At 37.8% G+C, this 25,498-nt stretch overlaps 1 long non-coding RNA gene across 1 annotated transcript in view; it reads left to right on the top strand.

Annotated features, from left to right (window-relative positions):
- The window catches only part of LOC135318896 (uncharacterized), a 176,917-nt gene that overhangs the window by 127,896 nt on the left and 23,523 nt on the right, over window positions 1-25,498 (top strand). The window contains exon 2 of the long non-coding RNA XR_010377298.1: window positions 5,910-6,025. This is a non-coding gene — a long non-coding RNA (uncharacterized LOC135318896). The remainder of the gene's footprint in view (window positions 1-5,909; window positions 6,026-25,498) is intronic.

Below are 25,498 nucleotides of genomic sequence, written 5' to 3'. Positions count from 1 at the left end.
ATAGTCATTGGCCATTTAAAAAAATCCAGAAAGTCAGAATAATAGCCAGCATCACTATGTCCTAAGCACTTTATATTTAGTGGTTTATTTTAACATTTAAACAATGCTGGGAGCCGGTGTGGCAGAGATGGCTAGTCGGCAAGAATATTCATGCTCCCATTCCACAGTGTAGATTTGTGTGGGGAAATTGCTACCTGTTCAGGACTACATTTCTAGTCCCTTTTGCATCAAAGTGTGGCCATGGGACTGGTTCTTACCATGGAAACGTCAACAAGAGTGAGGAGCATCACTGCTAATGTAGGAGGGTAAGTATTGTTGTGCAGTGCTTCGTGTTTTCACTTCCTTCCACCTGCCTCCTCCTCAGTTGCTGTTGAGATGACATTAGGACACCCCTGAAGCCCCAAGAATGGTGGAATCACAAGACGAAATCAGCTTGTGTCTCTGAGTCACTGGAAGAAGGAAGTTGCCTTAAAGATCTCCCCAGTCAGGAAGGGTTACATTGAAATTTGTGTTAGCCAGAAATCTACTTATTGTGTCAAGTCACCGAGATTTGGGGATTGATGTTTGTTATAGAAAATTACCTATCCTAATTAATAGAGGTGTGTATTATCATCCCTATTTTTAAATAAGGAAACCAAACCGTAGAATGCTGAATAACCTGCCTACAGAACAAAATGACAGAGCCAGGACCTGGACCTTGGTCCACTAGTCCTTAAACGTATGCTCTTAACATTCCATGGTCCTGGGGCTTTCTGGTGGATGCCCTGTGATCTCCACTCCAGCAGCCTTATTACTCCTTATGTTGTATCTCAAGTCCTGGCTTCAAAGTCTGGATCACTTTTCAAAATTTTTCTTAGTCTTCAAACCAAGGCTTCTCCAAATCATATCCTCTTATTGCCCTTCTCTTTTCTTCTCTTTTTTCTTTCTTTCTTCACTGTGAGCTAATTTGTTTCTTAGAAATAAGGTAGCCATGAGGATTCCCGCTTTAAGAACTTGAACTGCTGGTTATTTACTAAGCAAAGGCTTTGTTACTGGAAAATCTTCCTCAGGGCCAATACAATGCCATGAGCTAATTATTTTATAAATACCTACATGGACTAGTTGTTCTTAACATTTTGAGTAGTTCTCAAAGGGTGGTCCCAGGACCAGCAACATATGTGTCATCAGTCTCTGGGAACTTGTTAGAAATGGAGATTTTCAGAGCACAGCCCAGACCTACTGAAGCAGAAACTCTGGGATGGGTCCCGGCAAGCTGTCCTTTAACAAGCTATCCAGGGGATTATGACACATGCTACAATGAGAAAACCATCGACTCAGCCATCCACTTTAATAAAACTCTGCTTGGAATTAAAACAAACCATGAAACAAAACAAAACAAAATGCTTTGTGCCTTCAACATTAAATTTTATCTTTCAAGGGACTCTAAGAAATTCCCTAAATGTCTCTATAAGCACATGGGCCTTATAGTTTGCCTGCCCTAACTCTTAGAACCATTTCCCCTTTCTTCTGCATTCTCTCTTCACTTCATTTTTGCAGCTTTCCCCCCCATCTCCTTTCTCCTTCTCTTGTTTTTTGTTTCTTGTTTGTTTGTTTGTTTTTGTCATTGTGGCTGCATCTCCCTGAATTCCCTTTGGTTTTGCTCTATCTGCACTAAATTCAGACTCCATTTTGCTGCATTTTACTCTCTGCCTTTCCACCTTTATTTTCATTTGCTGTTCCATGAAGGCTGCACATTGCAAGGTTGCCTGTTTCCTAAGAACAAGACTCAAATTATCGACATCACTAAGTGGTCCCACCTTGACCTGCTGGCCATGTAGGTCACGGACGTCCTTGGTTACATCTCCATAATGCCTACTCTACTTTTTTTTTTTTTAATGGGAACCATCAATGCAGAGAGTTTACGTAATTCTAATTCCTGCTTGTGGCACACTGTTATCATCTGTCTGTGCAAAGTCTCTCTCATTTAATTACTTATTTATTTGACTTTATTCCTGTTACTCTCATTTTTCTCTTTTTCAGAAGCAACCACTTCTACTAGGTTTGATAGATATATTTGTGAAATAGGTCATTTTAATGTATTTTTGTTTTAAATTTAAATAAATGGTATTAATAAGATCCTGTTTCTTATTTCCACAGCACACTGTTTTTAAGAGTGCTCCATGATACTGAGCATAGGTCTCTTTTGTGGTTTCTGGATAGTGGATAGTACTTGATGGTGTACAACCAGCATACTTCACCCATTTTTTCCCTTCTTTCACTCTCAAAAACAAGGCTACTTAACTTACTATGAAAATGTCCTTTGTTTGCATAGAAAATAATGGGTCTTGGCAGAATAGAACAGGAAGCCTATTACGCTAGTGGGCAGAACAAGGCCTGGCTCAGTGGTGCTTCTTGGTTTTCACCATGAATATGTGACTGCTCCAACTTGGATTTATCAGCTTGTTATTTTTAGGTCTCTCTCCCTTAAGTATGTGGTGCCTCAGAATATTTCTTTCTCTTTATCCTCAAATGAAGAGTGCAGAGGACCATTCTTCCAAGGACTTATTTTTAACAGAGTTCTCCATCTGTTTTTTCCTTCCCAGTGGCAAATGGACACATTCTCGTCTGTTCAGTTAAATTCTGGCTTTCATAAAAAGTGTAATTCCAACAGTTTTTTCCAACATCAGTAAATTCCTGGGCAGTTGGAGTTACACATGTTTCATGAGTAAGAATTGAGAAATGTAATTTAATCCCCCCCAAAAGTAATTAAAAATAGGAAATTAAAAACTGTGCATCAAAGGAGATTTTAATAATTTTCCTTTTTAAAAACACTTTGACTCAGCATACAAGAGAATCAAGAGAATATTGCTAATGATAATAAAAATTAAAAAAAAACTTTACTACTTGTCTTAAAAAAATGTACAGATTTATCTTACATATATTATTTGATTTAATGATTGTGTGGCCATGATCTGTTTCCTGGAACACTGCCTGATACAGAGCAGGTAATCACAATTATAATTTTCTGGTAGATATTTTTGGCTTATTTTGGAAGTGGAGAACTAAACAAAGAAATAATCAGTGACTTTTACAAAATTGCAGCAATAAATTGTAGAATTAGACATCTTCCTGCCTTTTCTGACACAAAAGCCAGGAAATAAATTTAATTTTAATTGTATGGACATTCCAGATGACAGTTTCTTTGTGACTATTACTCTGCCACCCAAACTCATTTCAGATATTGGATGTTAAAACATTGGAGGAGAAACACAATTTTGGGGTAGTGTGATCAAATGGTGTTCATCGTCATTCAGCAGTAAGTCTAGGATGACAGAGGAGCTCTTTTCTCATTTTTGGTTACATTCATTAATTACTGCTTATTTCTTTCTGTTTTTACTTACCTTACTACGTTGACGAATTTAACCATTTGATAGAAATGTGCCTGTTGATTGCCAACTCCTCAAGAGATCGCCAAAAAAAATCTACTGGTTAAGCAAAGCTACGTTTATTACTTCTTCTGAAGTAAGAACCAACACCTCTCTAATAGAGTCACAGTAGTGTCTCAAAAGGAATGTAAGGAAAAGATATTTCTAAAAGTTATGGAGTCTGACTCGAGTGGTTTAGGATCTTCCCAGGCAGGACACTGATTAGGACTGAGCAAGTTTTGTGCTATGATAACTTCAGGTTGATGGCAGTGAGACAAGAGTGCTGGGGCGAGTCTTGGTACTAGAGCTGCTACTTGATATGCATGTTGTTTGCCGGGTGAGCAATAGATTGTCTTGAAGGGAGAGTTGTTTTCCCAGATGAGTGAACTATTTTCCCAGACAAATCAGTTGCAGGAATTTTCTGAAACAAAGAGTTATATTATTTATCAGTTGACTGGCTTGTATTTCTGGGAAAGAATTTCCTAAAACATGTAGTGAAGTCATGTTGACACAGGTGGCCTCAGTTCTCTGTCTAGAGGTTAATTTAAGTGGTTGTAGGTAGTCTCAATTCTCAACTCTTGCTTCCTGTTCCCCAGAATTTGTTCTTCAATCTGAGTTGAGGAAGTGATCAATCAGATCTACAACCATTGTTTAAAAGATGGCAATCAGGTATCAAGTTTCCAGTGGTGGGGATTTCAACCTCCATAAGCAGCACATTTTCCTGCTCTTTTTGTTGGATGATTATTTTCAGAATCACTTAATGGGACTGCAGTGGCACAATGGCATTTTAACCTCTAGAGATCTCACCTTTGAGAGCAATAGACAGGCAAATATGACCAGGATATTTATGGCCAGAATTTGTAGTCTACTTCTGATCCAGAAACCAAGAGTGGTCACTTAATTGAAGAGAACAAAACATATCCCCGATCTGAAGAGCTGACAGAGAGCTGTGCAGGAATAAACCAAGTGACCTAATCCTTTAGTTCATCCCTTCTTTGCTTTCTTGTTTGTTTTTCATACCAAGAGGTCTCTAGCAATGTAAGTACAATATTCTTCCCCTAAGATGCACATGTTTTCAGTTAAAAAAAGAAAACCAGAATTGTATCTGAAGTGGCCTATTTTGATTCACTTTCTGTACAATTTTATGCAAATTGCAAGGGAGGAATTCTATGGATATGTTGACATTTTCTTTTGCTGTGACACTTTGTGCTGTAACATAGAAGCTGGCTGCATAATTTGTAAGACTTAGGAAATAAAAATGTGAAGCACCTTGTTCAAAAATCTAGAAAGATGTGTAATTAAGCATATCAAATATAATGCTTTAAAAATGTTGTTGTTTGTAAAACATACTAGGGGTAGTAGTAATACGTGGGTAACAGCTCATAAGAATGTTCAACACGTGCTTGTGCCATACCGCGATTTACCCTGTATAAAATGCATTTAACTTTGGGAGGCAATTGAGCTTTTGGGATTTATGGCTGTCCAGGGTAGAAAGAAATTGGGTTGTTAAGAGAGGAAGGAGCAGAGGGTACTGGAGAAGCACGGAGAGGGCAGAAGACAAGTGGGATAGAGGCTGTTCCATTCAAGTTGTATTTTGGGAGATCTAAAGTAGATACATTTGAATTCTTCACATTTTCCATGTGTCTTGGCAAAGAACTCTTTTTAGGAAACAGTTTTTGAATCTGAATTTGTTTGGGGTGTTTCTTCATCCAAAGAAAATGTCATCCAATGGGTGCTTTCAGTCTTACTCCCTTCTTCTTTTAAGATGCTTCTGTTGTGAACAAGTTTGCTGATATTAAAAATTATCCCAAATATCCACTGTATTGTCTTAACTACCTTTGGTGCAATTAGGCAACTTAGAAAGATAAGCATTGGGGTTAGTGCCAAACCAATGTAAGAAATAGAAATCTGGCCCAGAGAGTGTATTAAGTTACATTGAGGTGAACTTGATGAGTATCTGCTCTTCGCTGGTTGGATAAGCTCCCGTTGCACTTTGTGTCTTAGCCTCCAAATTAATAGTTGGCTCTCTCCAATCGGAGACTAATGAATGGGCATTTCTTTGTAGATGGACTGTTCCAAGAAGAGAGCTCTTTCAGAACCATGCTCTCATGAACAAAACAGGACAAGGTGGAGGAAGGTTTTTGTAAGATATTGGTAGGCGACCCAAGGCAATGTTTGTCCTATAAGGACATTAGTGTGATGAGCCCTTCTGACCTTGTGAACCTTTGGAGTCTGACTGAGAGATGGACTTACCTATTCTCCTCCCTATGAACTTCCCCACCTAGGTTTACTATAAAAGATGATGAGGACAGATAAAGACAGTCAATAGTGTTGTCAAAAGCTAAGCAGATTTCTACCAAGAAAACATATTTTAAAACTTGAGTAGATAACTAAAGGATTTCTATACAGGGTTCCTCATTTCTAAGAGATAAACTCAGAATTTGAGGATGCAAAGAAAACAAACAAGAGCTCAGATTTGACACCAGGCTTACATTTTCTTTACAGGTGGAAGGGGAGCTTGCTGTTTCCAAATCAAAGGCCTGGAGCTGCAGTGAGCAGCGGTGGTGACTCTCAGCTGGATCACAGGGGCACGTCTAAGATGGTTACTGCTGACTCCTTAAGTGAGTACGTTTAAGTGTTACGTTTACATGCTAAATTTCTTAGATGTACTGCAGTGAGCAAGAATACTACCTCAGCAGTCTTAGTTTCTCAGAGGGGAGACATCAAGGAAGAATATGTGTACACCTTTAGGGTCTATGCTCAAGGAGTTTGAGATGGGCTTTCCAAGGAAGAGAATTGATGGAGGGTGGACGGAGTTTGTGACATAATAAATAATTTAGGATTGGTACACAGAGTAAGATGAGGGTCCTGAGTCATCTTGTTAAAGAAACTTCTGTGTATTTTTCCCACAAATTTGTCGAAACAGGCATTTGAGTATAGAACCGAGTTCTACACTTGTCGACAAAAAATTGATCAGTCAATCTAAGAGAGAAATGGGAAATTTAATTCCAGCCAAATTGAGGATTATAACCTGGGAAAAGCCCTTCAGAAAGCTCTCAGAACTATTCCATCTGTTAGAAGTCAAGGCAGAGTTATATGAGTTTTGAGACAGAGGGCTGCATTTTAAAGATGTATTATTGACAGTTTACATAATCCTAGCCTAAGCATCATCTTGACCCCTTACAAGATCAAGAAGGAATGCTATCTTTCAAGGAATTATCTTGTTGATGCCAGGAGAATGCTGTTTTTTATGGTTGAGCAGGTATTTCTGCCGATGGAAGTTTTGGTCGAAGCGTAACGCAGATACACAACGTACAGTGGAGGGAGAAAGGAGACCAAAGGGCAGAGAAGAATTTTTTTCTGTTTGAATTTTTCTTGTCTTACCATAAAATATGAATTCTATTACACACTAAATATCTGTGAAATTGAGCAGGTATTTTAGGAGAAGCAGAGCACATTAACAAATGATAGATTATTTAGTGAATGAAAAGTCCACATAATTAACACGTATCATAATTACATGTCCTCTTTGGTTTCTTTGTATCAGCCCAGAGGTATTTTAGATATAGATATAGATATAGATATAGATATAGATATAGATATAGATATAGATAAAATTGAAGTATAGTCAGTTTACAATGTTGTGTCAATTTCTAATGTATAGCATAATAGTTCAGTTTAAATATATTTTAAACATTAATTCTGTAAATGTTAACTTTGTGATTGATCGGATAAAATGGAATGAAAACAGAAAACAGGACAAAGAAATTGCTGAATAAATGAGTTGTAAAGTTTAAAAACATTGATTTGGATTTGAGTTAGAACAAAGAGAAAGAAGTCAGACTGTAACTTATTTTTTCCCAGGCGCAGAGCCCCAGGGAAAAGTAACCAATAGCCCTTTTCTAGGTGTGGTCTAACTTGCTCCTTGTGGAGTCTCCAGGGCTCCTAAGGTCTGACTCCATAAGCTTTATGTGTGTGTGTGAGCCAAGTTCTCCTGGTTATTATGCTGTGTCATCCTCAGCTCTTAAAGATCCTATTGGTGACGCATGCTTATGAGGTTTCCTGTTGTCTCTACTGTCGATGCCCAACGTGAGTGCTGGCGCCGGTAGTGTGTGCCAGGTCCTCTCCCAAAGCCATCAGCACTGTATCTTCTTCTTGTCAGCGCCACTTACAAGTTGCAGTACTGATGTGCAAAGATCTTTCATCACCCTGCCTGTATGTTCCTCTTAGCCTCATGGTTACTTAGGTATTTAGGACTTAAAAACAGTTATTTTAGCTTTTATTCTCCCTAGATTTCAAATGTGTCTATGGTGATCTTGGCTGGAACAAATCTAAATGTGATCATAGTTTTCTCTTTCTTTCTTTCTTTCTTTCTTTCTTTCTTTCTTTCTTTCTTTCTTTCTTTCTTTCTTTCTTTCTTTCTTTCTTTCTTTCTTTCTTTCTTTTCCTTTCTTTTCCTTTCTTTCTTTCTTCCCTCCTTCCTTCCTTCCCTCCTTCCTTCCTTCCTTCCTTTCTTCCTTTCTTTCTTCCTTTCTTTCTTTCTTCCTTTCTTTCTTCTTTTCTCTCTCTTTCTCTCTTTCTCTCTCTTTCTTTCTTTCTTTCTTAACTACAGTCTTGTTGTTGGGCCATACACGATGCTTCACTTTTATTTTCAGGATGTGGTGTTCTCCAGAATTATCTTCAGCCCCTCAAGCAGGTAGACGCCAGGCACGGCATCCTGCCTGTGCTTAGCCATGCTGTGATATATCTGAATCCTAAGGGTGAGCCAATAGCTTAAGCAGGGGCTTAATCATTTCCAATTAAGAGTGGAAGATGCTTCCCTTGGAGGGATGCCTGGGTAGAGGTTCATTCATGAGATTTTGAGGGATAGGACCCAGGGGAAAAGGGTGTGAAATCTGATGCTATCAGAGGTTGCTGGAAAGAATAATTCTGTTGGGGTATAAAGCTAGCAAGTAGAGACATACAGGAAAAATGGATGTGGGGCGAGAGGATGGCTGTTGAGCCCCTGGGATGCGACCCGCCAAGTGTGGGTCCTTCGCTTCATGCAGGGAAGAATTCAAGAGCGAGCCACAGTTGAGTAAAAGTAGATTTATTTAGAGAAATACATACTACGTAGAATGTAGACTGTTTTAAAAGGCAAGAGAAAGACCATGAGGTGTGGGGGTTGGGTGCTCAGGTTAAAGTAAAAGTAGGTACACACTGCATAGACAGAATGGGGGCCATCTCCGAAGATGAGGGTGTGGAGAGAGGGGACCATGAGGCATGATGTTGCCAGTTTTCCTGGGCTCGGTAGCTTTATATGTTAATATAAAGGAAGGACCAGTCTAACTAGTCTGGGGAAGGGGCTGGGATTCCCAGGAAGTTGGCCATTTCCCACTCTTTGACCTTTGGTGGCTGGCCTTGGGACTGCCATGGCGCCTGTGGGCGTGTTACTCACCACGCTAATACATTACAGTGGGGTATAATGAGGCTCAAGCTCTACTAGAAGTCAAATCTCCCACCATCTTGAGCCTCAAGGCCTCCTGGGGGTTGAATCTTTTGCCATTCTGGTGTTAATTGCTGTGTTATTCTTTGAATGGCTATCTCCTGCCCCCTTCCCTCCTGTCTCAGTTCTTTCTTCAGAGACATGGGTGTTTGGAAGAGAAAGAAACACTGAGGCAGAGTGAGAGCATGGGAAATGAACTTTCAGATTCGAGAGAGCTTTTAGATGCCTCCTAAAATATGGCATCTAAAAGAATCTGGGCAGTCACACGACTTTAGACAGAAGTCAGTGTTTCCTCCTACTTCTTTCCTCACATTTGAGATAAAAGAGTATGAGTTAGGGACTGTCCAAGTTTCCATTCGGTTGCGAATTTCAATTCTCAACAAAGAAACCACGTTACTCTGCTAAACTGGGTGGAGTCAGATTCTAACCATAAGATATATCTGACCTTCATATAATTTGTAATACAGAAATTCCTTACTTCAATCAAGTAGTTTTCTTTCTTAGTACTCTACTTGGTTGACTAGGTATGGAATAAGATGCCTGAAGGCACAGCAAGAAGAACGCCAGATGAGGAGTGGGGCTGCTTTCTAGGGGTGTCTGAGGCGTTTAATCAAGGTGGTGGAAAAGTTAGAGACACCTTTGGTTACCGTAGTCTGATTCCTACTACAGGAATTTTATAGAAATGAAGCAGACACATTTCAGGGAGTGAAAACTGCAGCCAATATAATTTTGTGTCTTTGTGCTAAAAAATTCTGGGACCAAACATATTTTCCATCATCTGTGCAAAATAATACTGGGGCTAGGGAAAAATAACTTAGACACTTGCTCCAGGGAGTACTTTCTCCTGGACGATAAGATTGTGAACCAATGTAAAAAGCAGTTTGATCATTGAGCCTTGTTTCAAGACCTTAGCTTTGCTGTACCCTATAATCCAATGCCCTTGTATTATAAACTTCCCCCAATCTCAACTATTCTCTGCCTCGCAAGATTTGCCTTAAGATCTCCTGGTCCAAGCCCAGTGGACATCCCCTCTAATTTCCTCATTTGAGACACCACCGACATTGTCAAAGTGACGGTCTCTCTTTTCTGCAGTAAGTCTCACAAACTTGGCTTCGTGTGATGAATAGACGTTGCTGGTGCTATCTGGGGACTTCACTGTTCACGTAACTTATATTAATCTGTAAGCTAAATGGTTAGTCTACATTATAAATTTCATTGTAGTTAGTGTTTCCACATCTAGAATCACACTTTTCTAAAAATCTTTATCTGTATTGTGAAATGTTCAAACTCTTGTCCACAGAAATATCGTTTTCATATATAAAGATTTTTTTTAACACTTCCAGCTTGGTTTATCTCTAAAAAACGAGGATTCTGTAGTTATTTGCCCTTAAGTGAAATAGGAAAGAAACAAAAAACAGTGAGAAGCTTTCTCTGTCAAATCCTCCTTACACATTTTTTCGTTTCCCCTCTATTAACTCTGTCCTAGGGTTGAGAAGTCAGCTTCCTGAACTTTCATTTACATACTGCCCTGAAACTTGGACTCTGGTTGCAGCTTGTTAAATTTATTGACTCCAAGTCCCTTGAGCTATTGAAGACTCTGACTGACTGTGTCTGAGAGATGCCACTTGGAGTCAGTTGAAGCTTTTTGCTTTCTACCATTTTCACCATGAACAATTTATCTTACCTAGTTTTCCTTTTAAAAAAGAAAAACACTTATTCCAATATACTGGTTGTTTCATTTGCTTAAAATATACAAACATGAAGGAGACATGACTCTGGAGAAAGCGCCAGGGTGTGTCTACGACAGAGCTGTCCGAGGAGTTCACCACAGGCTGGCAGTTTGGACGGACGGGTCCTTGGCTGCAGCCAGCTCTGTGCTCGAGCTAGTGAGTCAGCATGAGATTTGTTTTCTAACAGCCTCAATACTTCCTTTCTGAAAGGAAGCCCTGAAGTTTAGGCAGTCAATCTATTTCTGAACGTGGATATAAAATAAACAAGAAAGCGAAGGAATAGCAACATAACCAAATTTCCTCAGGATCCTGATTGACTTTTCACAGTGCTCAGGAAGGTGGGTTTGTTGTTGACTCCACTGAAGTTAGCCCCACACCCTCTGCCTCCCAAGATTGGGTGGGGGAACATGGGATGCTCCCATCATGACAGGCCTGCCTCTGTGCTCTGAGCCCTTAAACACTGCGAAGGAATGTTTGCGTTAGCTTCTTCGCAGTGACGGAGTCCTGGGGCCAAGTGGCGGAGAATCAGTGGCTGGGATGGGTATATAAACTTAGCTGCTTCTCTGAACATGTGTTTTTACATTGGGACCTACAGAATGAACTGTGTAGAGTAAGTTAAAGGTAGACTTCGTACATGAAGAAACACGTTTTGCCATCTTGTTTTCTTGTGTTCCATTTATGTTCCTCAGAGATGATACTGTTTATTTTTTCTTTATCCTATTTGTATCTTTCCCCCCTTTTTATATCCGAGTTATCTCTGTTCTTGCCATGTGAGTGCAGAAGAGAAGGCACATCAAGTCATGCCTTTACCAGCCATGACACTTGATTGGTAATTTTGCCAAGTTCTAAAATTATTTCAACCAGTAACTAACATTTTGAAATTAAAAGTTGTCATCTAAAAATTCCAACTTCGTGCCTCTGTTAAAAAAAACTGGATCATCTCAAAATACTGGGTTTACGTTCTCACATGGCAACAACTGCCTGGGCCGTGGAGGCTGGGGTCTTTCTGTAGGACCTGTGTTATCCACTCCCTCAGCATTGCCACCACTTCCTGTTTTCCATTACATCCCATCAGATTCATTCTTTGCATTCCTTGCAATTCCAATACTTGGCCACTGCAAGTATTGGAATTTACATTCTTGACACAGTAAGGGGAGGACAGCATTGAATGAGGCTGGTGAGTTCAGCTGTATCAAGATCATATAGAGCCCTGGACTTGGGATTTTTAGATCAATGGTCTTAAGCAGAGGAAAGCAACCTCGTGTAATTAACATAATAGTACCATTAAGTAAATAGTTTATGCTTACTGTAAAGGTGAGAAGATTGGCATTCAGAGGGTTGCAGAATCTCTTCCAAGTTCACTGAGCTGCTGTGACTAGAGGTACAAGTTTCCGATTCCAAAACACATAGACTTTCTGCTGTCCGATCAACACAACTCTAATGAAACTGAAGATCATTTATCAGATTACTGTCAAACTAGCCATTGAAGTGAATGGTGAATAAAAGTTGGTCCTTGTATCTGGTGCTATAACTGATTATATTTATTTTGTGTTGGGTTAGAATCAGAGAACTATAGACCAGGCAGAACCTGCATTTGGAAATCAAGTGAAGAGGGGAAGTGTAAGGGACCAGGAAGTAGTTCAGACCCTGTAATAAAATGACCACATCCCATGGAATTTAATCATAAAAACTGAATTCTAAGCCAGTGTGCCAATATCTTCATTTCTCATGATCAATAGATTTGTTAAGAATGACTGAACAATATTTTATGGTTAAGGTCAGTTGCATTGGTCCAAGAGGGTGAATGCTTTCAAGAAACTGAACTACAGAACAGAAGTTTGCATAGACATTGTGGATGTCAAATAAAGGGGTTGCTTTAGATGAAAATTCCTTCCATCCTTCCCTCCTCCTTCCCTCCCTCCCTCCCTCCCTTTCTGCTTTTCAAGAATACATATTGAGGCTCTGCTCTGTCCATGATTTTCTGCCAGCATGGGGGACATGACGGTAAATCAAACACATATTGACATATTCATATTCACATAAATAATTATACGGACTATGATAGGAGCAAGAAGAAAAAAACATATAAGGTGTTATGAGAATTTAATTATGTAACCTCACTTAGACTGGTGTGTTAGATGACTCTCTTACAATGTGGCGTTTAAGGTAAATCTGGGAAGAAGAGTAATAGTTTGTCGGGTGAAGGCTGGACAACGGAACTGTTCTGTTGATAGGAACAGTAGGCATTACAGCTCAGAAGGAAAATTTTGGAAGATTACTGTTGCTGACATGTCCTGAGCAATCAGAGAATGGCACAACTGAGATTGTGAGATAAAATGTAGGGCACCCAGTTAGAGTCACATTTCGTATACACAGTGGATAATTTTTGAGTCTGAGAAATACTGTTTATCTGAAAACCCAGACCTGACCTGAGTCTGGAGAGAAACAGAGCAGCCAGATGAAGCAGGAGGTTGGAAAGTGCTCTAAGAACTTTGATTTTGTTCTCAGTTCACTGAGAATTGGTTTGAGCAGGTCAGAGATAGGATTTATGCTTTAAAATTTTCACTCGTCTGCTCTGTGGAGAGTGGACCAGAAGGGCAAGAATGGAGATAGAGAGGTAGTAATGAGGTGGTTGACAGAGTTCAGTTTAGAAAAGGCGGTGTGTTGGCCTGGGATTGTGGCAGTCATGCTGCAGGAAAGTGGTTTAGATCTGGAGATTTTGTGGGAATAGAATCAGGAAGACTTGGATGAGGGGCAAAGAGGAGATGCAATCATCCCAGATAATTCAGGTGGGAGGAGAGAGGGAGCATATACTAAAATGTAGACATGTCAATCTTTGGAGAATGTTTGAAGGGGGATTTTCACAAGTTAGTATTTGTCCGCGTTGAATTTGGGATGCTGGAAAGATGTCCAAGTATAGATGTCAAGTTGGCAGATGGATATGTAGGTCTGAGGCTGAGAAAAGAGCTATGGGCTAAAAATATAAATCTGTCTTCAGTCAGATTATAATAGAACGGAAGTAACAGAGTTGGTTGCTTTTTTTGTTTGGCTTACTTAAATCACTCTCTTCTGGTTACTTCATTCTGAGAATGTACCTTGTGCTTTCGATGGATAATTGGGAGGCAATCTGGTTTAATCGCAAAATATTTAAAGAAACATCTCCTAGGGTGAGTTATGATAAAAATGGCCATCTGTTATCTTTTGATTTTCTGTTTCCTTCTGTTTCCAAGGGTGATCCTCTAAGTTTGTCCTTCTGTTTGGGAGAGAATGATAGCCCATGTGCCACCCCTTGTCCTCTGCCGTTCATGGACCAGGGCATCAGGCTGATAATTCCTGGGGTAGTGTGCAAGGTAGCTTGAAGGAAGGAGAGACAGGAAGATTTACAGTTTAATTTTTGCAAATCCAGGTCAAAATAGATTGGAAAGTAAATAAAAGGAACGAATTTGAGAGCAATTTCAGGGGACTGACAGAACCTCAAAGCTAACTGAAGATGTGCTCTAAGGACAGAAGATGACTCAAGAATTTTTCTTCTTGTGTTTTTCTTCCACACATCATAGAACTAAAACACAGATGCATTTCTCAAGTTATTTCTACCACTAACTCAAGTAAAGAGGCTGGCTGGCTAATGGAAAATTCCAGAGGGGAAATTTAGGAATTTCTGAAAGCTCTGGATACAGCTGTTGGATCCAGAATTATAATGGGACCCAGAAAGCCTGAATGCCACCTTATCTGAATGTGGAGACAGACTGCTGTCTCAAGGCACTGTTTTTTGGAATGGTAGGAGATGTCCATTCACTACGATCCCTTAGTTTAAGAATTATCATGGACATGAGAACATGAAATTGGGGAAGATTAAAAGTGGTCAAAGTGATATTTGTTTTTCTCATTCCTTTTCTTTCTCTGTTTTTGAGATTAAAGTACAGAATTATCAACGAAGCTTTATTTACCTATCCTGTTCATAATGAGAAAAGTCATAAAAAAGATAGATTTTCTTGCATATTTTAAAAAACCTTCCTGAGTACCCATTATCTTTATTAAGTAGAAAAGTTTAGTTGTGTACATTGTGGATTGTGTATTATATCATTTTAACTTGAAGGAATTCCAGCATTTTTTGGTTCATTTTTATGAAGCATATGTGTAGCACATTACGTTAAAAACTCTTTAAAATAATTTATTAGTTCCTTTTCAAAGTGCCTCTTTGAGACAGGGAGCTGGAAAGTTTTATATTACACAAATGTTCATGGTCATGTTGTGAAATGAGTGAGTTGCTTGATGTGACTTTTGTCCTTTCAACAGAAATTGCCTATCTCCTTGCGTTAATAGGATTCCAAGTTTAAGTTGAAGAAAGGAAATTACTAAAAATGCAGATCTTCAACAAAATAATAATTGTGGACTTCAAAAATGAATAAATTAAACTTCAACTATTAAAATACATTAGTAAACAATATTTTCATGAGTAATAACTGTATTTTAGAGGGTGTAGGACTAAGACATGAACCAGGAAGAGTGGCTTTGTAGAAGGGGCCACTTAAGATGAAAGAGGAGAATAATTTGATCTTCTTTACCTAAAATCCATATGGCCACTGTCTATTTTTAAAGTATCAAGCAGAACTTGGAGTACTCTGTATAAAAATACAGAAAAGGAGCTAGCATTTGATTAATATTGTCAACAATATCCTCTTACCCCTTGTCGTTAGTCAAGATCTTACTTCAGTAAGTGAAGATTGTTCAGAGTATCTTAAATGTTCTGTGTTCGTGTTGTGTACGGACATTGGATAGAATTTACTATTAGGCCACATCAAAATAACCATGAATCTGTAAATCACTTTCCAGGCTTTAAGGGTCAGTTTAAAGATCTAGCTATCATGGTATCAACCTTTGGTGTCACCTTACATTTTTGACATACATCTTTCCTTAAAATTCTCAAGAATGACATGCCCAGATTAATTTTCCAGGCAGTGCCACAGTTATTTTAGATAAAACAAGTGGCACACTTACTCTTTTTCTGAGATTAAATAACTTGGATAAAAGTTTTTTTATAATTTTCACAAATAATTGCCTTGGGTTCTAAATTCTTAGCTGGAGATGGTGGGGGCAGGGTAGTAGGATGAAGTTAAGAAGCAACTCCCTGAAGTAGCAGATGGGAAGAAAAGATTCATTTTGATGCTTGGAGAGGAGCTCATATGCACATATATTGTATAATAATAGCAATAATAGTAAAAATTACAATAATTTGTAATAATAATAATAATGTAGTCATTTTAGCAGTTTTTTATTCTAATTCAACCCTTACTACACCTCTACAGTATTCAAAATCATATTACATATTTTCTTATACTGTCCTCATGGTAAAATATGGGTGTTACCTTATCATTAAATTTGGATTTAATTAAGCCTTTAAAGGGAGCCTATTCAGAAAGTTTTAGACTCAGAAATGGCAAGAAATTTCCGAGTTCCTACCAACTCTGACATAACTGTAGTTGATAATTGGTTCAATGTATCTGTTATGGGACCTAAGAGTCAACACTTTATGAAATTCTACAGGTGTTTCTGTTTTATAGGCAGATAGCTTGGGTACATTTATGTAAACTAAAACTAATACAAAATCATAGTTGATGTCTTTTTATCAGTTGCTGGCCAGTTTCTGAGAATTAATTGAATTGATCTTATTTGCCTGTATTTCAGTTCCAGGAGCAACAAATGTGGCATTAAGACCCATTATTAAACTTCTGGTGGTGTTTTAGATTGTATTTGTAGTTTTCTACATCATATCTCTTTTTGAATTATCTGCACCTATAATAATAATGAGTATAATAACACTTTATATTTGAATAATGATGATAAATCTACCATTTGTTGATAGTTTCCCAGACTCTGTGAGATGCTAATCCCCACAGTATCTTGCTAGATATGTATTATTATCACAAATTTTTTGTCTTTTTATATATATAATATATATATATATTTTAATTGAAGTATAGTCAGTTTACAGTGTGTCAATTTCTGGTGTACAGCATAATGCTTCAGTCATATATGAACATACATATATCATATATTCATTTTCATATTATTTTTCACCATAAGTTATTACAAGATATTGAATCGAGTTCCCTGTGCTATATAGTATGAACTTGTTGTTTATATATTTTATATGTATTAGTAGTATCTACAAATCTTGAACTCCCAATTTATCCCTTCCCACCTCCCTGGGAACCATAAGTTTGTTTCTATGTCTGTGAGTCTGTTTCTGTTTTGTAAATAAGTTCGTTTGTCTTTTTTTTAGATTCCACATATAAGTGATATCATAGGGTATTTTTCTTTCTCTTTCTGGCTTACTTCACTTAGAATGACAATCTCCAGGTCCATCCGTGTTGCTGCAAATGGCATTATTTTATTCTTTTAATGGCTGAGTAGTATTCCATTGTATAAATATACCACAGCTTCTTTATCCAGTCATCTGTCAATGGACATTTAGGTTGTTTCCATGTCTTGGCTATTGTAAATAGTGCTGCTATGAACATTGGGGGTGCATGTATCTTTTTGAATTAAGGTTCCCTCTGGATATATACCTAGGAATTGTCACAATTTTATACATGATGATATGGTTGGAAGAGGACTCCTCTAGTCAGGGCAGAAGCCAGAATTAGAATGCATGTCTATTTGGCTCTGTAGCCAGAGGTTTTTGTTTTTGTTTTTCTTTTTCTTTTTCTCTACAGTATTAGAATATGTAGAGATTCCAGTATAAACTATACCTTTTTTTTAATAGTTTATAAATCAGTTCATAGATATTACCTAATTTATCTTCACAACACCACCATGGGCTAAGTTTGCTAGGAAAACTAACATTAATATTCTGTTTTGAGTTCCAGAGTTTAAATGACTTTCTCAAGTTCAGATATTCAGATTTTTGTTTAAATTCTGGTGATCTAGCATCTCTATTTTCTTCTCCTGCAGACTACTTCAGACTACTTACTACTTTGTACAAGGGACCAGGGAAATATAAAGATATAGAAGATGCTGCTTGGGACTAACAGAGGCTTCAGTATGTCATAGGTCACCTACACACTTTTACTTAATAGTGCAAGGAAATACTCTACATGCATAAAGACAGTAAAAGCAACAGAAGTTTAGAGGAAAGACGTGTGTGTGTGTGTGTGTGTGTATGTGTGTCTGATCAGAGAGGTGGGACTTGAGTTGAATTTTAAAGGAAGGGTAACATTTGACATATAGAACTGAGTGGAGATTGTATATTAGGTAAAAAGATGAGAAATAGCTGAATTATTGTTTGGCAGTTTTTTTTCTCTTTGGTAATCCTCCTTGGCAATTAAATTAAAACAAAAAACAAAACAAAACTAAAAAACTTTTGATAGGAACCTCCAGTGAGTGAGTCATTCTTCTCAGATTTAAATACATCTCAGAAGTTCAAAGTTTTTTTTTTCTTTTTTTTTTTTTTCAGGATACATTTCTCTTTTGTAATTACACAGGCAGTGATTTTAAAGCATCTGCCGAAAGATTCCAAATAATTGTTTACTTTTGTTTTTCATTACCTGCCATGTAAATGTACTAGCTGCTTTCTATATCATCCCAGGTCAAATCACTCAGCATTTTAAAACTGTGGGCATTTCATCAGCATTTTGTTTCCTTATGTTAGGCTTGTGTTCTTTCCCTTCCAGTGATTAAACTTTATGTGTTGAAATTTTGAGAACCTTTTGTTCGTGACTCACCAGTCATCACTGGAAGATGTTTCTTATCTTCTAGCAAGATGACTTCTTTTTTTTTCAGAAAAACAGTCTATGGAGCTAGACTATACTTATCATAAATTATGTTTTAACAAATATGGAAAGTTTTTTTTAGCTTTGTTCTTTTAACTCGTCCTCAGGCTTTTGATAATGATAAGCACAGGAAGATAATGTTTTTATGGATGATTATCTAAATCATCAAGAAATTTCCTTATATAGTAGTTCTTCCCCTTCAAGAAAAAAGATTTTTAAAAACATTTCTGCAGGAGCAACGTTAATTTTAGTTAGCATAAGTTGTGACAATAAACAGCCTTTGAGATTGAGTAAGTTTACCTATAATCATAATATCCTCATTTTATTTTGCCTTACTCCATTCTAGTTTTGGCTCTGTTTCTTTCTCTCTCTCTCTTTCTCTGTCTCTCTCTGTCCATCCACACACACAGGTAAAATACCCATGCTGTTTTGAGTACTGCTTTTGACCATTACTGTGTTATAAAAAAATTTGTTTGGACTTTCTGCCCTTTCTTCATAATTTTATTTTATTGTTTTGCTCTTTTAAATTGTTTGCCTATTATTGGGCAAGATACAAACATGACATATGTTCTCTTTTATTCCTGTTTTTCTTTTCCCTTCGGTCGTGACCTCTCTTCTGATCTTTTGTTCATTTCTGGTAGATTAAAAGTAGGAGTAAAAGGATGGAGCTTATCAAATAAGGAACATTTAAGCAAGACACCTTAATTATGGCCAAGACCAATACTCTGCAGGTACCAATGCAACATTCAGTAGCACCACTTGTGAAAGTTTCTGTGTCCTCATTCCTTTACTCTGAGGAAACGTGGTAGCAGAAAGCACATCACTGAATGTGCATCTGGTCCACGCAAAGTCAGAACTTAGACTCGGGTCCCCTGATTTCTCTAAAAGAATGTGATTGGATTTATGGCCTTTGTAATGTGTGAGACTGGCCATGTATTAGGTGGAAAACAAAAGCTAGACTTGTGAGGATTTAGAGATGCTAGCAGATGATTGCTGCAGATTGAGAATCTGGAGAGGAGTCACATATAACCGTACACGCCATTAAAGCTTTAAATGGTGCGAGAAAGTCTGACTGAATAGATATCAACTAAGAGAGGATGAATGGGGTAGAACAGGTTTGCTGGTTCTGCGTCATTGTATTTCCACTTTGCATCTTGTCAACTAGCTAAAGGGGCTAGTTCTCATTTCTTTTCAGTCCTGTTGCATCTTAATTATACTATTGTGAATTGAGAATCTATCCTTCACACAGATGTCTACAACTCCATTTTAGTAGTCTTAAAAAAATAACTGGAAATGTGGTAGTGAGGTTGACAGAGGAACCAATTAGTATATTTAATTATTACATTAAACTGTTTTGTCATAGGCTGGCAAAAGATACCTTGATTTCCTCCTATTAATTCTTCTCCCTCCTTTCGAAATTCTGTTTGAGGTGAATTCTGTTGAAATCAGTTAGCATGATGAGATTGAGGAAGCTTTAAAAAAAATTGACTGATGATTTTTTTCATGTCAGGTTCATGTCAGGTTGCACATCTGGCGCTCTCAAAAATTAGGAAGGTGAGAAACATGTTGACTTAATGGAAAGAAAGAACATGGGTCCCTTCATCTGCATTTCATTGGGTGGTGTTTTAATCCTAAACCTGTCATTTGAGCCTGTTACTTTGCCTCTTCTAAACTCAGTTTGTTCATTTTCAGTATGGAAAGGATGGTGATGATACATAATAAACTAACTCACAGAGCTTCTTGAGTGCATCAAATGAGGAAATGAAGGTAACTGTGCTTTATGAAGGACTATGCATATGTGAGGAAGACTTGTTAGCATCCCTGATCAGCTTTTACCACACCTGTTTGCATGAGGCGGTGTACCTGTCATTAGTAATGATGCTACAAAAATCTCTGTTTTTTGAATAGAGAATTTTTTATCTATTTGTTATAAATGCTAAATATGATACAGAGATTTATTTTTTGATGTGAGAATTGACCATTTAATTTATTAAAATTTATTCTGTAGTGTGCTTATACTAAGCAGTTTTATTACATGATCTCATTACGCCCTGATGCTTAGCGAGGCTCATTTTTTGAATATCGCACACAAGTAAAGGGCAGGTTTAGGATTTAAACACCTGTAAGCCTGGTTCCCATGTTGCTGCTTCCATGTCCTGAGCAGGCTGCTTCCTGACTTGGCCTTATCTTTATCCATTATTTACTCTCTTGATACTGAAAACTACTTACCTTGCTTTTCAGATGTATTAACCCTGGTCCAGTGAATTGACAATCTGAATCAGAAAACAGTTGCAGTAGAGACCAAAACAAACTCAAACACTAGATACATTTTCAGATGACCTCATTTTAGGTGGTAGACAAGGATAAATTTGTATAATTTATATATGTGGGGTAGGTGAGGCATTTAGCATATGTATAAGGCAAGGAATACCAACAAAGAAGACACTCTTGTGGTAAAGGCCAAGTTATGGGCATTAAATGCACTGGAGGCAAAAGCCCTGGTTTACACAGGTCACTCTGCCTCTCGGAACCATTCAGTGTCTCTATCTATAAAGTGGGGATTTAGAAATATTTCTTAGATTAGAGTGACATTGTATATAAGAGGTCACAGTACCAATGAGTGGAGAGAGATTTTAACCTAGTAGGGAAATTGAATTTCTTGTGCCCAGTTTTTGGATTTATTTTCAAGTCTTGATTTAGATACTTTGCCTTTGTTTCATGCTGGTAGTGACTGACTCAAACACCAGCATTGGCATTTTTTTCTAATGTGTGCAAAGCATCTCTTATGGAAACAAAATTAAAATAATGGTTCAGCTCCACCCAGAAATGTCAAGTTGCAGCCATTAGCAAGCTATAGTAAAATGTTTGGAATATATCAATAATGGATTACAGTATAAATATTTATGGAGTGCTGTGAGGTAGTTAGTTTCCATCAAGCTGGGGACATGCAAAATTGAATAGATACTGACAGTAAACAAGACTTTGATTAAGTGGTTGTGGCATAATCCTTTTCCAATATTAAACAAATACCATCTTTAAGATTGTTTGATGTAAGGCAGATTTTGGAATTTTGATAGCAAGAAGAATCTTTCTAATAGAATATGTTGTTTTAATGGATTATGAATATAGAATGACTTTGTAAATATCTATATTTTCTTTCTAAGTTTACACAGTAGGTAGGAAAAAATAAGAGAAATATGCCTGTATAATAATGCCCAGATATTTTGGAAATAAAAAAGTAAAATACTTAACACTTTTGTCCCCAAATATAAGTGACTGTCCTATTAAGGCATTCAAATTGGTTTGAACATTTCTTTTTTCTATGTTGCCACTTGATTTTCTTCCTCTGGGAGCCTCTATTAAGAAAGACTAATACTTCCAGAGAAGTGTGGACATTCTTTTTCAGTGGCCTTTTAGAATCGAATTGTATACATACAATAGTTGTAATAAGACCTTAGCACAAGCATTATCTCTAAACTGTTGTCTGAATTTCTCAGAACATGAAAGATGTCATTTCTGGATCAAAAGCCTTCTTATGGAATGGGTCCACAACTAAGCCAGCCCCATGGTGTCCCTGAAGAATTATTGCAGGCAAATGCTGTAAGCCCTTTTAGAATATCACAGAGATTCCACAGGCCATATCTTTTTGCTACTGCCTACGGTAGTAGCTATTTTATTTTATGTTTTTTCACTTTATTTATTTAGTTATTGAAGTATAGTCAGTTTACATTGTCGTTTCAATTTCTGGTGTACAGCATGATGATTCAGTAATACATGCATGTACATATATTCATTTTCATATTCTTTTTCACCAGAGGTTACTACAAGATATTGAATGTATTTCCCTGTGCTGTAGCAGAAGAAACTTGTTGTTTATCTGCTTTACATATAGTAGTTAGTATCTGCCAATCTCGAACTCCCAGTTTATCCCTTCCCACCCCCTTTTTCCTAAGTGCTTTACATATATGAACTGACATAAAACGTATGGCAAAGCTGCTAAAAATTATATACTCCAAACTTGGAGACAGGGCAAAATGATTATTTCTTGATTTTTTAAAGTTCATGCTAGATCATTTTCCAGTGAGCCCATCTGAGTATCGTCTGACACACGCAGAGGCTGTGACTTTGGCTGACAATCAATGACTGATAAATGTACAGGCAGTTTATGGCCTTTCAGGTTAGAAGTTGACCTGCAGAAATGAATAAGTTCCTATCCTTTAATAGCGCTGGAGATATATCAACTTCAAAGGTAATATGGTTTTATAGCTCTGTTGAAATTTAACCTAGCGAACACTACATCCAATTTGCAATTTTACTTTGGCCTTCCTTTGTAGCTATTTTATATATTAGGTAACATTTTACCAAGTGCTAACTAGGACTTTGTTGGAGAATTTTATCTCTTTAGCTATTACACTTATGCCAGTGTTATCCTCATTTGATAGACAATGAAATTATGGCAAAGCAAGCTTAAATAATTTGCCCAAATTCAAGCAGCTGGGAAGGAGGTCTAGCTGGGTTTCAAGTCCGTGTATTTTGGCTTTAAAGTCTATTTTCTTCACCATAAGGAATTTGGCCTTTCTCATTTTCCAAGGTATTTTATTAATTATATTCTCTCCCCACAAATGAGCAGCACACAATCCTAGTCTCTCCATGCAGTGTGCAAGGCATTAATTGCAGTCCTCTGTGTACAAATACTCTACCATTGTCTTTAGCCTTTTGCCCTCACAAAACAGCCATGGAGAGCCAGTCCACCTAAACCTACTGAACTACACTGTACTGCAATTTGAGTCTTAGGCACTTCTTATATAGGCCCTAAGTCAGGAGAACAATCGTCTTATTAATCATCAAAGATCTCTCTCTTGATTTGGTAACTCAGAGGTGATCAGGACCAGCGTTCAGTGGATTAATTGGTCATCACGATAGTTGCAGCCGAATGGAAGGTCCTAGGATTGTTTGCAAGTAAGCCTCGGGTGACTAGGGCCCGTCCCCAGGCAGGTTTGGCAACCTTGGAAGATAAGATCCCTGCAGGTGTGGGATGACAGGCTCCCTGCAGCCAGGAGAACTGTCTTCTTCCTGGAGGGTGTCTGGGATGGCTGCCATCATGAGGTCGTTCAGGGAGTTTTGCTGCCTCTATCCCACCACTGGAGAAAGAAAAGAATTAAAGAGAAATGGAGGAGGTCACAAGATACTGACCTTGGCACTCCAAACTGATCACCTCTAAGAATATTCATTGTAGGTGGTGACACAGGAGGCTTTTCAGATTTGAGCTATGGTCAGACTCACTTCGAGTGGTTTAAGAAGTTCATCACTTTGACCTGAGTTGCTCCCTTGTTAGGAAGCAGAGGAGGATAAAAATACAATTTCCAGAAGGGGTTTTCACAACTCTCCAAGGGGTGAGGATTCACAGTTTGTCTCATTGAGCAAGGTTACAGGAAACTCATCTCATAAAAGGAGTTCAGGGTAGGTTTCACCAAGGTCAGGACTCGAGAACAGTGTGTGTTTGGAGAGCAGTCATGCCCCTGATCATCCTTATAATTAAGGTGACTTATGTGAAATAAACAAAACACTGGGTATACGTATTAGAAAAAAGCAACTGCTCTGAGTCTGCCTTTCTTGCTATCACAATAACTCAGTTAGCAAATTAGATGAAATAAACCTTGTTTTGGCTGCTTCCTTGTGATTAGGATATATGCCACATACTGAATGCTTCTCATCTGAGTTCAGAAAGTTAGACTCGTGTGTCTTAAATGTCAGACTCAATAGTTATAACACTTTCTTTTCAGCTAAACATTGTTTGCCTTTTAAAGAAAGAGTTAAAAAACACACTGATTTTTAAATTTCATGACCATACAAGAGAATTTTATCAATGCCTCTTAGTTGGAGTTATTTACTTGTATACCACTTTTTTTTTTTTTTTTTGGTGGTGAATGGTTGACAAAGTAACGCACCCTTTCTTTGTGTCATGGAGGTGTAACTGCTCGACCACATCAAAGGCCCCGGGACTGTACCGTCAAAGTTCTCATAGTCAGCACTATGGCTGAGTATATTTCTGTGCAGAAAAAAGACAGTCATGTTTCATCAACTACTAAGACTGTCATGTTTTTCTGCCTTTCAAAGAGAAAATGCTATTGTGTTTTGTTCCCAGTGACCAAAGCGTCAACACCTTTTGTGTGTGTCATTGGGTAATGTGCCATTATCTTCCATGAAAGCTTCAGACCTGGTGTGACATCGAGCTAAAACTGGGCATTTGTTTCTAATTTGCTTACTCTTTTATATTGCATGTGCACCGAGTTGAAAAAGAAAGTGCTATATGTTGGAAGTGTACACTGACGAATTCTTAGTTTTTCAGTTAAAAAAAGGGAGGAGATTCTAAAGAGCAGAATACACATCCATGATGACATGCAAACATTATCATTTTTAAATCTCCCCAGATATCACATAGCATGAACCAGAGATGAGAGTTTCATCATTGGAAAACTCTTTACTTCTGGTTTATGCTTCTTTTCCATTTTTTACCGATTTTACAAATATGGAAAGGAAGAAATTTGGCTCAACAGGAATATATTTAAGAAGATTTTAACTTAGTCCATTGTAAACTCCACATGAATAAATAGTGGGATGTGGTTTCTGTTAATCTTTTATAATAATTTGTCTACAAGAATGGCAAAAAAAACCAGCTTTCTTGGCACTTAGCATTTTGTGCTTGGACCCGCACATTAATTGGGATAGAAACAGCGATAAGAGGGTACGAAATGCTCACATTAGGAGTAGTTGAGAGGACTGAGATAGATTAGAGAAGATATGATTGCTATCTTCAAATATTTTAAGAGTTGTCATGGAGAAGAGGGATTAAACTCATTATGGATAGCCCTCCAAAAGATTAGAGTTAGGAAACATGAGTAGAAGCCATAGGGAGTTAAGTTTCAGCTCAACAGAAGGAAAATGTTGAGTTCAAATTGTCTGAGGAAGGAAGGCTGTCTCTGCAGGGTGGCACACTGGATCAGTGGGCGGGTATGTAAGTATTTGCATTCACTTGCAAGGGGGCTCTATAGTGACATCAGGCATTGAATGAGTAGTTGGAATGAATGTTTTTTGATTCAATAAAAT

The sequence above is a fragment of the Camelus dromedarius genome, chromosome 2 (assembly GCF_036321535.1).
Source record: "Camelus dromedarius isolate mCamDro1 chromosome 2, mCamDro1.pat, whole genome shotgun sequence".
NCBI classification, from domain to species: Eukaryota; Metazoa; Chordata; class Mammalia; order Artiodactyla; family Camelidae; genus Camelus; species Camelus dromedarius.
The sequence above is the reverse complement of the archived record's forward strand: the minus strand, read 5'-3'. Positions and strand labels throughout refer to the sequence as shown.